This window comes from Mastomys coucha, unplaced genomic scaffold, assembly GCF_008632895.1.
Source record: "Mastomys coucha isolate ucsf_1 unplaced genomic scaffold, UCSF_Mcou_1 pScaffold14, whole genome shotgun sequence".
NCBI lineage: Eukaryota > Metazoa > Chordata > Mammalia > Rodentia > Muridae > Mastomys > Mastomys coucha.
Genome location: NW_022196896.1, coordinates 26,960,320 through 26,974,182, shown reverse-complemented (window position 1 = coordinate 26,974,182; position 13,863 = coordinate 26,960,320). Strand labels below are relative to the sequence as shown.

Genomic DNA, 13,863 nt, shown 5'->3' with positions numbered 1-13,863 from the left:
AGAGAGAGACAGAGAGACAGAGAGACAGAGGAAGGAGGAGGAGGAGGAGGAGGAAGAGGAGGAAGAAAAGGAGGAGGAGGAGGAGGAGAAGGAGGGGGCACAAAGAGAGACCAATAAATAGGTGTAATACATTTTAAAAGTTAAAGATGTGCTTTCTTTAACATTTTTCTTTTATTAATTGTACATTTGTATATGTGATGTGTGTGAGTGTAAGTGCATGGCTGTCATATCTGTGTGTGGAGGTCTGAGAAAAACTTTCAGGCGTTTGCGCTCCATCACCGTAGATTTCTGGGATCTTACACGGGTCATTAAGTCTCTGCAGCAGGTTCTTTTTACCTACTAAGCCATCTTGATGACCACCTGTACCATTTTATTTATCAAGATTTCAAATCACCACATACAGCTCTCTTCCAGAAGGCACCTTGGGAAATATAACTCCTTATAGCAGAAGGACATCCCCAAAGAGCCAGCACCTGTACTCTCCTAGTCAAAGAAGATGCATAAGGTGAGAAGACTAGCAGTCCAGATGCCAAGGTTTACTGTGGAGCCTCGGGAACAAAGCCTGCAATTAGCTCAGGAGTCCAAAGCTAAACTACTTATCTATGGTCACTTGATTTGTCAAAGTAAAACAGCTTTGTACTGCACTGTATGGATGAATGATTGTTTAGTAAATGATTCTTTGTCATTGAAGGATAGTGAATCAGTCAAGGTTCAGAGACAGAACAGTGTCATTGGTTTAAGAGACAACTGGATATAGGGAGTGTCCCAAACTAGTGTTAAGGAACCTTAGTGGTAAAAGTGGCACAGGTAGAAAAGAGAATTGGTAAGTCAAAAGTGCCTGCCATTGTTAGGATGCAAATGGTCCAATGGGAAGGTCTGTGATGACAATCATCCCTTGATGTCCATAGGGCAGGGAGGACAGTTTGAAAGGCCGCTGTGGACACTAGCATCCATAGCTGTTCACATCTCTACAAAATGACAGTGTTTGCAAATACCCTGTGCTTATCCTTCCCCAATGCTTTAAATCATCTCAATTATAATAGCTAATATGATATAAGTGTTATAAATAGTGTTTATTCCATATGGCAAGGAAAATGAGTGTACATGTTCAGTATAGATGTGGGTTAAAAAAATAAAAGCCAGGGAAGCAAAGCTGAGACAACCATCTCTCTCACTGCCTCATGTTCTGCATGGGGAGCAAGTATGGGAAGAACCCCTGGCTGGTGTCACATGGCATATAGGCAGGGCATAACAGAGCATATTCCTGAGATAGTTCCAGACACCCAGAGGCCCCCGGCACCACTAAGATGAACAAGTAAGTGGCAGAGAGATGGGAGAGAATGAGAAGCAGAAGAATGTGTGCACAATGAAGAGAGGCAAAACCGGAGACTTGAGGGTAGTGAGGAACAGTCTGATGTGAGCAGCCAGTGATGCCACCTAAGGCCAAGGTGAGGTCCTGGCCCGTGCTGTCATAAGGGTCATGCTCATGGCCCTGCAGTAGCTGGTGTCTGCTATCTAGTGTGGTCAGCCACCTGGGGCCATGATGATGATGTTGTGCAGAGCTGGCTCCACCCCTCTCCTGGGCATTGGGGGAGAGATAGCTCCAAAGGCATATGAGTAGGAGAGCTGCCCCTGCTCTCTGCTAACTGCAGTACCCAGGAAAGTGAGCCCCATACCTTGCCCAGGAAGTACAGCAGAGCTGATCTTCCTCGTAGGAATTGCAGGTGATCAGGTCCCAAGGGTATGAGTACAAGAGAGCAGGCCCCATCAATCATCTGTCACAAAGTAGCATGGGCAAGGAAGAGATGCCTTCCTACTCCCTCACCCCTCACCGCCTGCAGTAAGACAGGAGAGCTAAGCCCAGGGTCCTGAGAGCTGGCCCTGTCCCTCACCTGGGCAAAACAGTAGAGCTGACCCTGGTGGCAGAAGTCTAGGTAAGCAGGCCCAAAGGGCCTAAGCATGGGAGAGCTGGCCTTGCAACTTGTCTGCCATGTGCTGGCATGGGTGAGGGAGAAATGCTCTCCCTCACTTTGCCTCTTGGTACCTGTGGCAGGCAGGAGAGCTGGCCCTGGTTACAGAGAAGAAGGGAAGCCAGCCCTTGAGGTATGGAAGCAGGAGAGCTGGCTCTGCCTCTTACTAGCTAAGACATTGGATGAGTCAGCTGGGGCAGTGCTGGAGAGCTCACCCTGGTGGTGTAGGTATGGAGAGCTGGTGGGATAGTCAGCTCAGTTACCACCCAGGCGCAGATCTAGGGCTTTGGGTTGGACCATCCCAACATCTACCATATCAATGAACTGCTGGAGTATGTAAAGGGTATAGTTGTACAGATCCAGAGTGGCAGGATCTCCATGACACAAGGCAGCAACAGGATATTTGAGAGGAGTCCCAGTGTAGCAGCAGCCAGAGACCTCAAATCAGACCCAGGACTCATCACAATGGACATTTACAAGCAAAGAAGTGTGGATAAAGGGTATACAGTGGGACACACTGACACACTACAGCTTCCACGACGAGATTGTTTTCCCCTTTGTGTGAGAGGTTGCAAGGGCAGAGGGCAGCAAAGGGATGGGGAGATGAGTAGGATTGGAGTGCATGATGGGAAATTCACAAAGAAGCAATAAGAGGCTATATAAACAGAAATAACAAACAAACAAAAACCTATGTTCTCATCTGTGGCTGTCTGAATCTGGCTGTGGAGCCATGGAAGTTTGGAGGAAAGGTCTGTCAAAGTGTGGGGCCCAGTCAGGAGTTGGGGAGACACAGCTAGCCAGTGTTGTCTTCTCTGGAGGGGACCTTGAGTCTGGCTCTGGGAGTGTGGACATTGGGGTGGGGCTGGAAAGAGAGGCAAATGCTACAGAAAACAGGTCCATTCTGAGAGTTGTTGGTGGAATGTTACCAATGGATCCAGATGACAGAAGAGGCCCACGGTCCATGCTGAGATTCTAGTCTCCTTTATGCTTTGCATTGTGAACAAAATTGGGAATGCTTGGCAAAGTGTCACTTAATTCCTTAGTACCTCATACATAACAGTTATATAATAAGAGAGAGAGGTAGGGAGAAAGAGAAACGTGCGCACGCACGCGCACACACACACACATACACACACACACACACACACACACACACACGCACGCACGCACGCACGCACGCACGCACGCACGCACGCACGCACGCACGCACGCACGCACACACGCACGCACACACACTCCGCAGCGGAGATAGCTGGGTAAAGAACTTGTCTGATTATATTTTATTATTTTTCAACTCTTTGCAGGTTTGAAGGTTTTCAAAATGTTTTGGGGGCAACAAAAGCACAGTGAACAACAGGATGTAATAAGGTTTTAATTTTTCCAAATGACTACATTTTACCTGTATCTAATGTACGAATCTATTTTGATCCGAAAAGAAAAAGTAAACTTCAAGAACAATTTAATAATATAAACCCTATAAGAAACATGCCGGCTCAGTTCCTACAGAAAGGCACCTGGGATTACTTAGTAAGCCTGTTGGGCGCAGTTCATTTACCCTGTATCAGACCTAAGGTAATGGAAGTGTGGTCACCGAGAACAACTTACAACTATTTTAAATCTTTGTTGCATATCAGAGAACTCATAGGAAAAATGTCTGTTTCTTGAATCATGTCTCCTGAGGTCCTTGCTGTGGCCCCAAACCTTCAGGCCCAGGGCAGGCTTCACTTTTACCAGGCAGCTTCTTGCAGCTCACATCCGGCTTGCCCTCCTCTACTGTTTTCAAATGTTTTCTGAGTACATCTCTTTTGAGCTGCCCACTTTGTGCAATGTTTTTGTATTTTAAAGTTTGGATAAGATGTCACTGATATAAAACCAAACTTGGGCTCCAAATGAATTAAAGATTGCTTTTTTCAGAGCCAAATATGAGTGAGTGTTGGCCAGAAAAGCAGGTACAAGGTGTTCTGTGAATGTTTATAGTCCCTGGACAAAAGATTGTCAGGAATTGAGGGAGTTGCCAAATCAATGGTGAGAACTTCATGTAAGCAGGGTACAGCAGACGGCAGTGGGGTGGCCAGAGGGTGGTGTCTCTGCTGAGGGTCTCAGATGTTATCTGATGCATTCTTAGGTTTTCATTTGATGGAAAATAGTGGTCTGCTAAGTTAATACATACCAAAAGTTTTACCAGATAGTCAAAGAGATGCTATTATAGAGAAATGGCTAATAAAGAGATCAGATGCTCTATGGGTTGGAGTGCTGCCCACAAGTTATCCTCTGACCTACATGCATGCACATAAATTTTTTTAAATATTAAAAAAAAAAACAGAATAAAAAAGTGAAAGATAGTCCAGATGTGCTGATTGGTTTCCTGTCATCTTAACACAAACTCATGTCACTTCAGTGAGAAAACGTCTCCATCACCTTGGCCTCAAGCCAGGTCTATGGGGCATTTTCTTGATTAATGACTAATATTGTGAGGACACAGCACACTGTGGGTGTTGCCATCCCTAGGCAGATAGTCCTGAGTTTTATAAGGAAGCAGGCCAAGCAAGCCATGAGGAACAACTCAAGTAAGCAGTGCTCCTCCATGCTCTCTGCTTCAGTTCCTGCCTCCAGGTTCCCTGCTTGAGTCTCTGCCTTGCCTTCTCTCAATGACAGACTCCAAACTGGATATAAACCGCCAAATCATCCCTTCCTTTTCAAGCTGCTTTTAGTGTTTATCCTCTCAGTACATAGCTGGGTGCATCACCAGATAATCTCAACTCTTGATCTTTCTGCAACATCTTTAACACAGGTGCTGGTCTTGCAGGGAACATCAGCTCACAAGGCCAAATTTCAAAGCAAGGAAACCTAACTAACCCTCTGGCTGTAGCTTTAGACATAGGCTTTTGCTTTACATGCTATCAAATCCAATGTGAACAAAGATTCATCTCGCTCCACATACTTGCAGGGCAAGCCATATACCCTGATGTCAGGACTCACTCCTTCCTAACTTACTGTCACCACTGTGAAGTTGAGGAATGGTTAGTCTGGGTCCCAGTAGACACAAAGAGGCAATGTCAAATCTTATCTCATAAATGGCAACCATTTAATTTGTAAGAACATAGCTACATGGCTATATTTAAGACCCAACGGGGCCTGAGAATAGAGGTCTTGTTGTGTATCCAGGAAGAAGGAAAAATACACAGCTCTGCTGGATCACTAGAAGTTTTTCTACATTACTCATTATTCTTCAGTTGAGACAAATCTTCAGTTCTAATAAAAGAGTCAGTGTATGTGTTTGGGAGGTCTCTAGTGTAGCTCTGAATAGCCAATGTTACCCATGCTTCTCTAGCTATGTACAGATAATTTCTATGTCTGTATATCTGTTCAATTCAACTAACACTCCCTAGTCACCTGCTGCATTCTGGGTACAAAGCTAAGTACTAGCTATACAGTTCTTCAGTTTGTTTCTTCAGAAGATGCAAAGACTCCAAGTGCTGTGGTATATTAAAAGAAGTTCATGGGTGCTTGTTCAAGTGTGTGCAAGTGTAGTTATGGGTGTGTACACCTCTGTGTACATGCACGTGGAACCCAAGAATAACCTCAGATGTCATTCCTCTGGAGTCTTGACTTTTGAAACAGTCCCTAACTAGCCAGGACCTTACCAGGCAGTCTTGTCTGGCCCCAGGGATCTGCTTGTCTCTAGCCCCACCAGCATTAGGAATGCAAACACACACCACTATACCTGGTCCTTCAACCTGGGCTCTGGGCATTTAACTCAGGTCTCTGTGCCTGTGCTGCAAACAGTTTAGTGACTGAACCATCTCTCCAGCCTATAGACATAGTTCTTGAGGGAGGAAAGTACATTTGATTTAAAGAATGCATTTTCTCCTCTACATATGTTTCTGTTTACATTTTCTATTAATAATTAAAGTTAGCTCTTTCTTTTTCTTGCTTATAAGTCTTTTATTTCCTCCAAAGCTTCCTTTAAATTTTGTGGTTGTAGGGACAGCCACCATTCATTGTATGAAGTCATCATTTTTCCAGTGGGACTTCTCCAGCAAGATTTGGCACAGTTGTTCTGGGACAGGGTTTGCATCCTTTCCTGGTGCAGAGCTCTGAGGATGTATGCTGTGAGGAGAGGGTGGTATGTCCCCTGTCATGTGATCAAGTCTACCTTCAGCTGCCTGCTGGGACATAGTAAAAAAGAAATGCTGGGAGGTAGTGACTCCCAGGATTATGAGTCTTTCATTCTTATCATTCCCAGTTTAGAGATAGGAGCCAATGTAACCCCTTCTTTAAACTACAAATGACCCATCTCTCTACATTTCTAATTAAGCGTCTCAAATGATTCAAGAACAGACACCATGTTTTTTTTTTTTTTAATTTTTATTTATTGTTATATGTAAGTACACTGGAGCTGTCCTCAGACACACCAGAAGAGGGTGTCAGATCTCATTATGGGTGGTTGTGAGCCACCATGTGGTTGCTGGGATTTGAACTCAGGACCTTCAGAAGAGCAGTCGGTGTTCTTACCCACTGAGCCATCTCACCAGCCCACTATGTTTTTAAGGAAGAATTTATCTAGGGGTATAATTATTTCTAACTCTTGAATTAAAGGAAAATGAAACAGAGTGCTGTTTAAAATGGAAAAGACTGTGAACAACTATACACCAAAGCTAAATGCATAGCAACAGGTCTGAAAACCTGTTCTAAATGTGAAAATCCAACAGGAGCTATTCAAGAGGCAAAGAGATGTAAATTGGTCGCTCAGATTTTAAAAGTAGGGTTTAATTTTACACAAAGTGTGGAGGCCTGCTATTCTTGCTTCGGCACTGGGTTCTATTTTTATAGTGTCAAAAAATGATTCAGTTCCACTTACTGGTCTTCTAAAATGATACTATTATGAAGGTGGCTGTAGCAAACAGATGTAAGAAGATTTAAATTTGCAGTTCCTCAGCCTGAATTAGCTGAGCTAGCCATGTGTTAAATTTAATACGTGTTAGAATAAAAAAAACTGGAGCTCAATTTTGAGGTATTTATATACATATATGTTTATTTAATTTTCTTACAGGTGTGTGTTATATGTTGAGTGTACCCACTCTGCCCCATTCCCCCCGGTCCCCTTCACCTACCTCTCTTCTACTTCCCACTAGCTCCACTTTCTTCTAGACACTTCAACGTTTCCTTTCATTCAGTGCATTTGGACATGTTTTTATACAACTATTCAAAATTTATTGACAACCACAAATGAGAGTAGACAACCACAATCAGTAGTAGATAACCACAAACGAGGGTATACATATATTCGTCTTTCTGGGACTGACTTAATTTACTTCATGTGCTTTTTAACCCAGTTTTGTCCATTTTCTTATAAATGACACAACTGCATTCTTCTTTATGACTAAACAATATTCCCTTGCATATGTAAACCACATGTCTTCTCTGTTCTTCAGTTGGTTACATTACTTGACTACTGTGAATGGTGCTGCAGTAACCATGGATGGACATCTACACGATATTGACTAGGATTCCCCAGATAAATGCCCTGGAGTGGTGTAGCTGACTGATGTAGGGGGTCTATTTCTAGTCTTCTGAGGAAGCTCCATAGTGCTTTCCACAGAGGCTGGGCCAATTTATCTTCCCAGTAGAAGCATCGCATGAGGCCTCCCTTTGTGTTTCCTCCTGGCAGCATGTGTTGTTTCTTAATGACTGACATTCTCACTGGAGTAAGTGTGAATCTCCATGGAGTTTTGATTTGCATTTTTCCCATGATAAGTGAAGTTGAACAATTTTAGGTATGTTTATTGGCCTTGTGTATTTTGTGTGTGTGTGTGTGTGTGTGTGTATGTGTGTGTGTGTGTGTGTGTGTGTGTGTGTGTGTGTGTGAATTAGCCAGTTTATTGATTGGGTTGTTTTCTTTTTGTTTTGTTTTGTTTTTTTGAGTTCTTTGTGTACTCTAGGTGTTATTCTTCTGGTAGACACAAAGCTAGCATGGCTTTCTTTTTTCATGGGCTGTCTCTTCACTGTTTCCTTTACTGCACAAAAGATATTTAATTTTCCAATATCCAGTTTGTTGATTACTGGCCTTATTTCCTGAGTAACTGAGGTTCTATTCAGAGAGTCCTTCCCTGTGCTTCTATCTTGAAGTGCCTCCTCTTTCTTTTTGAAACTTTAGTGTTTCAAGACTTATATTAATGCCTTTGATACATTGGGAATGATTTTTAATGTAGGGTTAGAGATAAGGATCTACTTTATTTTATATGTAGCTATCTAGTTTCTTCAACGCTATTTGTTAAAGAGGCTGTCTTTTTTCTGATGTGTCTTCTTGACATCTTTATATAAAAAATAAATCAGGCAGCTGTAGCATTTGAGTTTATATCTGGATCTTTTATTCTAATCCAAGCATCCAGTGTCTAGTTTTGTACCACCATTTTGTGTTGGTTACTATAGTATTGCATAGCAGGAATATGGTATGGTGTAGCAACTTCTTACAGAGTTGAAGCATTCCATCCTCCATGGATGCTCCTGAAGACTCAGAAACTTCTGAACTGAGGCTCCTTAAGACTCTTGAATGTCGATAGTTCACAAATCTCAGGAAGTCTCTGAAATGTACTAGATTCATAAGACTCCTTAAGGCTACATAAACAGTGAAAGCCTCTGAGGAGAGGAGACTGTGTGACCAAGAGAGATTTCTTCAAGTTGTTCAAAGAGCTTCAGCAGGCAAGTTTTTATGGATTGTCCCTCATGCTGGGTGGGGAGTTCAGTAATGTCTGCACTTGAGTAGCCTGTATTCTTGCAAACAGCTTCAGTAAACTCAGTGGCTCATCGAATCGTATTTGGTGATATCATTACTTTGTCTTTCATTAGTTCCCTATCTGGGGTGAGAGACATTTGCATACATCTCCTCAGAAACCACTCTACAGAATATATAGCTCTGAAGTATGATATGAATTAGGTATGGTGATACTGCAACTGGTACACTTTTGGCTTAGGATTGCATTGGCCATCTGAGATCTTTAGTGCTTCCAAATGAATTTATGAGAATTGTTCCTTCTATTTCTGTGAAGAATACAGTTAGAATCTTGGTGGGAATAACATTGAGTTGGTAGGTTGCTTTTGGTAGACAGCCGTTTTTACAATGTTTATTGCTCCATTCCTAAGGATTGGTTGCCTTTACATCTATAGTTGTCTTCTTCAGTTTAGTTCTTCAATTATTTTAATGTTTTCGTGCTAAAAGTCTTTCATTGCTTTGGTTAGATTTAATTTTTACTTTATTTTATTGAGGCAACTGTGACTAAAGTTTTTCTCTAGTTTCTTCCTCAGCCTCCTTGTTATTAACATTTAGAAATGGTACTCTTATTTGTATGTTAATTTTCTGTCTGCCACTTTGCTCAAAGTCTTTATCAATTCTTGTTGTTTTCTAGTGGATACTTTAAGTCTTCTTATATAGAGAATCGAATCATCTACAAATAAGGATATTTTGACTTCATTTTTCCTATTTCTTTCCCCTTTATTATCTTGTCTTATCCTATCACTTTAGCCAAGACTTCTTGTATTGTATAAAGAAGAGTAGAACAGGAGGTGTACTCCCTCGTCTTGCTTCTAATTGTAATGGAAATGTTTAGCATTTTCTCCTGTTTATTATAAAGTTGACATGATTTTTAATACAGGCTTTATTAATTTAAAAATGCCCCCCTCTTCATGTGTGTGTGTGTGTGTGTGTGTGTGTGTTGTAGAAGTATGTGCCTGTGTGTTCACATGTGGAGTCCAGAGGAGGGTGTTGGATGCCTTCCTTTATCACCTCTGCCTTATTCTCTTGAGAAAAGATCTCTCACTGAATCTGGAGTTTACCAATTTTCCCACAGAGCTACAGTGATCTACTTTTCTCTGCCTTTCCAATACTGTGGTCACAGGTACATATGCCGTCATACTTGGCTTTTTATGTGGGTGCTCGGACTCATCAAGCATTTTTACTCACCAAGTCATCTTCCCAGCTTTAAATATGTTTCTTTTCCAGATTTTTTTCTTAAAAGGAGAGTACAGTGCTGGTGAGATGGCTCAGTGGGTAAGAGCACTGACTGCTTTTCCATAGATCCTGAGTTCAAATCCCAGCAACCACATGGTGGCTCACAACCACTCATAATGAGATCTGATGCCCTCTTCTGGTGCATCTGAAGAAAGCTACAGTGTACTTATTTATAATAATAAATAAATCTTTGGGCCAGAGCAAGCAGGTGCTGAGGGAGGGTCTACCAGAGCGAGCAGGATCTATCTGAGTGAGCCCAGATTGAGCAGGATTGACCAGAGCAAGCAGAGGTCCTAAAAAAGTCAATTCCCAACAACCAGATGAAGGCTCACAACTATCTGTACAGCTACACTGTGTACTCATATACATAAAATAAAATAAGTAAATCTTAAAAAAAAAAAGGAGAGTACAAATGTATGCCATCTGTAACTACCACAATTTATGTAGACAAGTTTCCCACTTTGGGGAAATTGCAGAGGTCAGAATACTCAGTGTGCAATCGGTAAGCCTTGCCCTAGAAAAACCAGCTCATGATCATAGCATCTTCCCTGCTAGGTATTTCTTTTCCAACTTTCTTCTAAGCTTTTATATGATATTAGATTCTGTCAAAATCCTCTTCTGCATCTATTGAAGTGATTGCACGATTTCCCTGGGATATTTGTTTTACAGATGACTATTGGAAGATAAATATTAGATTCTGAAACAAGGTGGCTACTGCTATGGCTTTTTTAAAAAAATTAAAAGTAATTTGTTTATTTTTCCTTTTCTGTTCTCACCTTGTTTACATCCAAATTTATATATTTTCCTTGGCTATCTGTTATAGAGTGTACAACCATTGTAAATCATCTTCTCAAATACTTCCAGTTCCTTCCCTGAACACTGACTTCTGAAACATAGCTTGACCATCTCTGTTACACTGAATGCATTATACTTTGTGTGTGTGTGTGTGTATGTGTATGTGTGTATGTGTGTGTGTGTATGTGTATGTGTGTGTGAGTGTGTGTACATATCCAATAGCAGGTCCTTTAAAATCTTACAGACTTCTGTATCTTTCTGTGGAATGATACTAGAAAGAGCTGTTCCAATTACACTTCATGGGTGCATGGCCTGTAGTCTTAGTTAGTCTGGTGTCTGGGGTGGGAAAACCACCTGTTTAATAACTGTGGAAGTGACAAAGTAAGTTCAAGAGCAGCTTAGACAACTAAAAGAGGCCTTGTTTCTTAATGAAAAGCAAAGAGAGGGCTAGGAGTATGGCTTACTGGTAGAGTGCTTTCTTACCGTGTAGAAAGCCCTACCTTCAATCCTTAACAATTTTGTGGTAGTTTGAGTGAGAATGGCCCCAATAGGTTCATATGTTTGAATGTTTGTTTCACAGTTAGTAGAACTGTTTGGGAAGGCTTAAGAGATGTGTTCTGTTGAAGAATGTGTGTTACTAGGCCAACCCCAGGCCGTGTGTATGTTTGTGTGTGTGTGTGTGTGTGTGTGTGTGTGTGTGTATGTGTGACTCTCCCTGCCTTCAGATCAGTGTATAAAACTCTCAGCTACTTTTCCAGCACTATGGCTGTTTGCCTACACCATGGTATCAGGGACTAATGCTCTAAAAGTGTAAACAAAGCCCCAGTAAAATGTTTTCTTTTATAAGAGTTGTAGAGTTGTCTTGGTCATGGTATCTCTTCATAGCAATAGAACAGCAACTAAGATAGTGGTTGGTACCAGGAGTGGGGTACTTCTGTGACAGGTCTGACCATAGTTTTGTTTGGAGGAATGTGGAAGACTGGGAATATGACTAGAAAGGTGGTTGAAAGCTGTAAGAAGGGATTAATGGGTCATCCTAGTAGGATTATGGAAGACAGTAAGGTTGAGGGCCTTTGGACTATGCAGGCCTAGATAAAAGGGTTTCAGAGGGGAAGAATAATAGTAAGTGGCCTACAGACCATTCTTGTGATATTTTGGCAATTAGTATATCTGGAATATATAATGTAGTTTTGCAATTCTTATCCTATCTGCACAGGTTGGGATATTCAAGTGTGGCAGGGAGTTACCTTGTCTAACACTCATGTCTTAACTTCTCAACCAGGATAGTACTTGTCTTGTAATGTTTATGTCTTGACTTGCCAACCAGGATGTCAGTTACCCATGTACATGTCTCTTTCTGATACATAGGATGCCATTTCCCAGGGAGGTCTTGGGAATTTAAACTTTATTTGACCCCTACTCAAAATGGAAGTCTTATTCTCGATAGGTTTGGGTGTCTCTCTTATGTTGGGGTCCATCCTGGGGGCAACGTATAAAGGAAAACACCATAACAGCTTATACATAGGTTTAGGAAGTGCTGATGGGTAGTTGGTGCAGGTCCAAGCTTATTATAGCTAACTCTACAAAGCAAAGCAGTTCTAACTGACTTCTGTTGTGATTGGTTTTCAAGACCATCAAAGCACAGAACATCCTAGTAACAGCAGTAACAGCATATGAGAAAGTTTCCTGAAGACATTAGTAACAGCACAAAATAGCAGCCTAGACAGATACCAGTTATCTAGACCTTAACATTCAATCTAGGTCTTAACAGTACCTAGGCCTTAACAGGTCTATTTTTAAATTTTTGAGAAAGCTCCAAAGTTATTTCAATAGTGATTATATTAGTTTGCTGTGAATAGCATTTATCTTTTCCTATATTTTTCAGCATTTGTTTTCAGATTTCTTGATGAAAGCCCATCTTACTGGGAGAAGTGCTGTCTCAAGGATCCATGAGAGTTGGTAAAACAATTTCTTCCCTTATAAAACTCTGGTTAAAAAAAGCACAGGTTGAGACAAAACCTTTTTCATACCACATTTTATGTAGTGTTGAATGAACATAGAGCCCTCTGTTATTATCAGACTGAAATCCCAGGGAGAAGTGGAAGAAACAGACTGGACTCACTCTTGGCTTAAATACACCAAGGGCCAGAACCATTAATGTGACACTGATACTTCAAAGTGTTTTAATTTGCATTTCCATGATGATTAGGGATGTTGAACACTTTTAAAAATAGTTATTGGTGATTTGTGTTCCTTCTTTAGGAAACCATTCTGTTCATTAGTCTATTTAGTAATTGACAGTTTTATATCCTTAGTATTTGATTTCTGCAGGGTTATCTCTCTCTCTCTCTCTCTCTCTCTCTCTCTCTCTCTGTCTCTCTTATTTGTAAATGCTGCATATGAGCCTCTAGTCTGACATATAATGGTAAAGGTTGTCTCCCACTTTGTAGGTTGTCTGCGTACTCTGTTGGTGGTTACCTTTGCTGTCCAGGTAATAGTGGTTTCATGCAGTCCCATCTATTGACATACAGGAAACAGTTCCTGTGCTATTTAGTACTGGAGACAGTTCTTACTACCCCATGTCTGGAAGGGTGCTTTGCTCTCATTTGAAATTGTAAATGTTCCAGCTTTTGAATTAAGGTCTTTGATCTATTTGACCTATTTTTTCCAAGGTGAAAGGTATGAGTCTAATATCATTCTTTTGTTGGTGGGGAGCCAGCTTTGCTAGCATCGTTTGTCGAATAGGCCAGCTTCCCCCCACTGCACACTTTTGCTTCCTTAGTCAGCTATTAGGGGGCCATGTTTCTGTAAGCTGGTTTCCAGATCCTAGATTTTGTTCTGTTGGTCATCTGGGAATTTAAGTGTCAGTACCAGACAGCCTTTATCACCATATCTCTGCTGCATCATTTGAGGTCAGGCATTAACACAACCACCTGTTGTGTTAATTTTAGTCTTTGGAACTTTGTCATCTTTGATGTTTCCAAACGAATTCTTGGATTGTCTTCTCCAATCCAACTGGATCTGTAAAATATAACATTGGAATTCTGATAAGTATTGCACTAAAAATATAGGTTAATGTTGATAGTACAG

The 13,863-nt window shown here is 41.3% G+C and overlaps 1 non-coding gene across 1 annotated transcript; it reads right to left on the bottom strand.

The window, feature by feature from the left end:
• Positions 1-10,384: 10,384 nt before the first annotated feature.
• On the bottom strand, positions 10,385-10,541 carry LOC116089682. Its single transcript, XR_004118439.1, has one exon. It is a non-coding gene; the product is annotated as a U1 spliceosomal RNA (small nuclear RNA).
• Between the last annotated feature and the right edge of the window lie 3,322 nt (positions 10,542-13,863).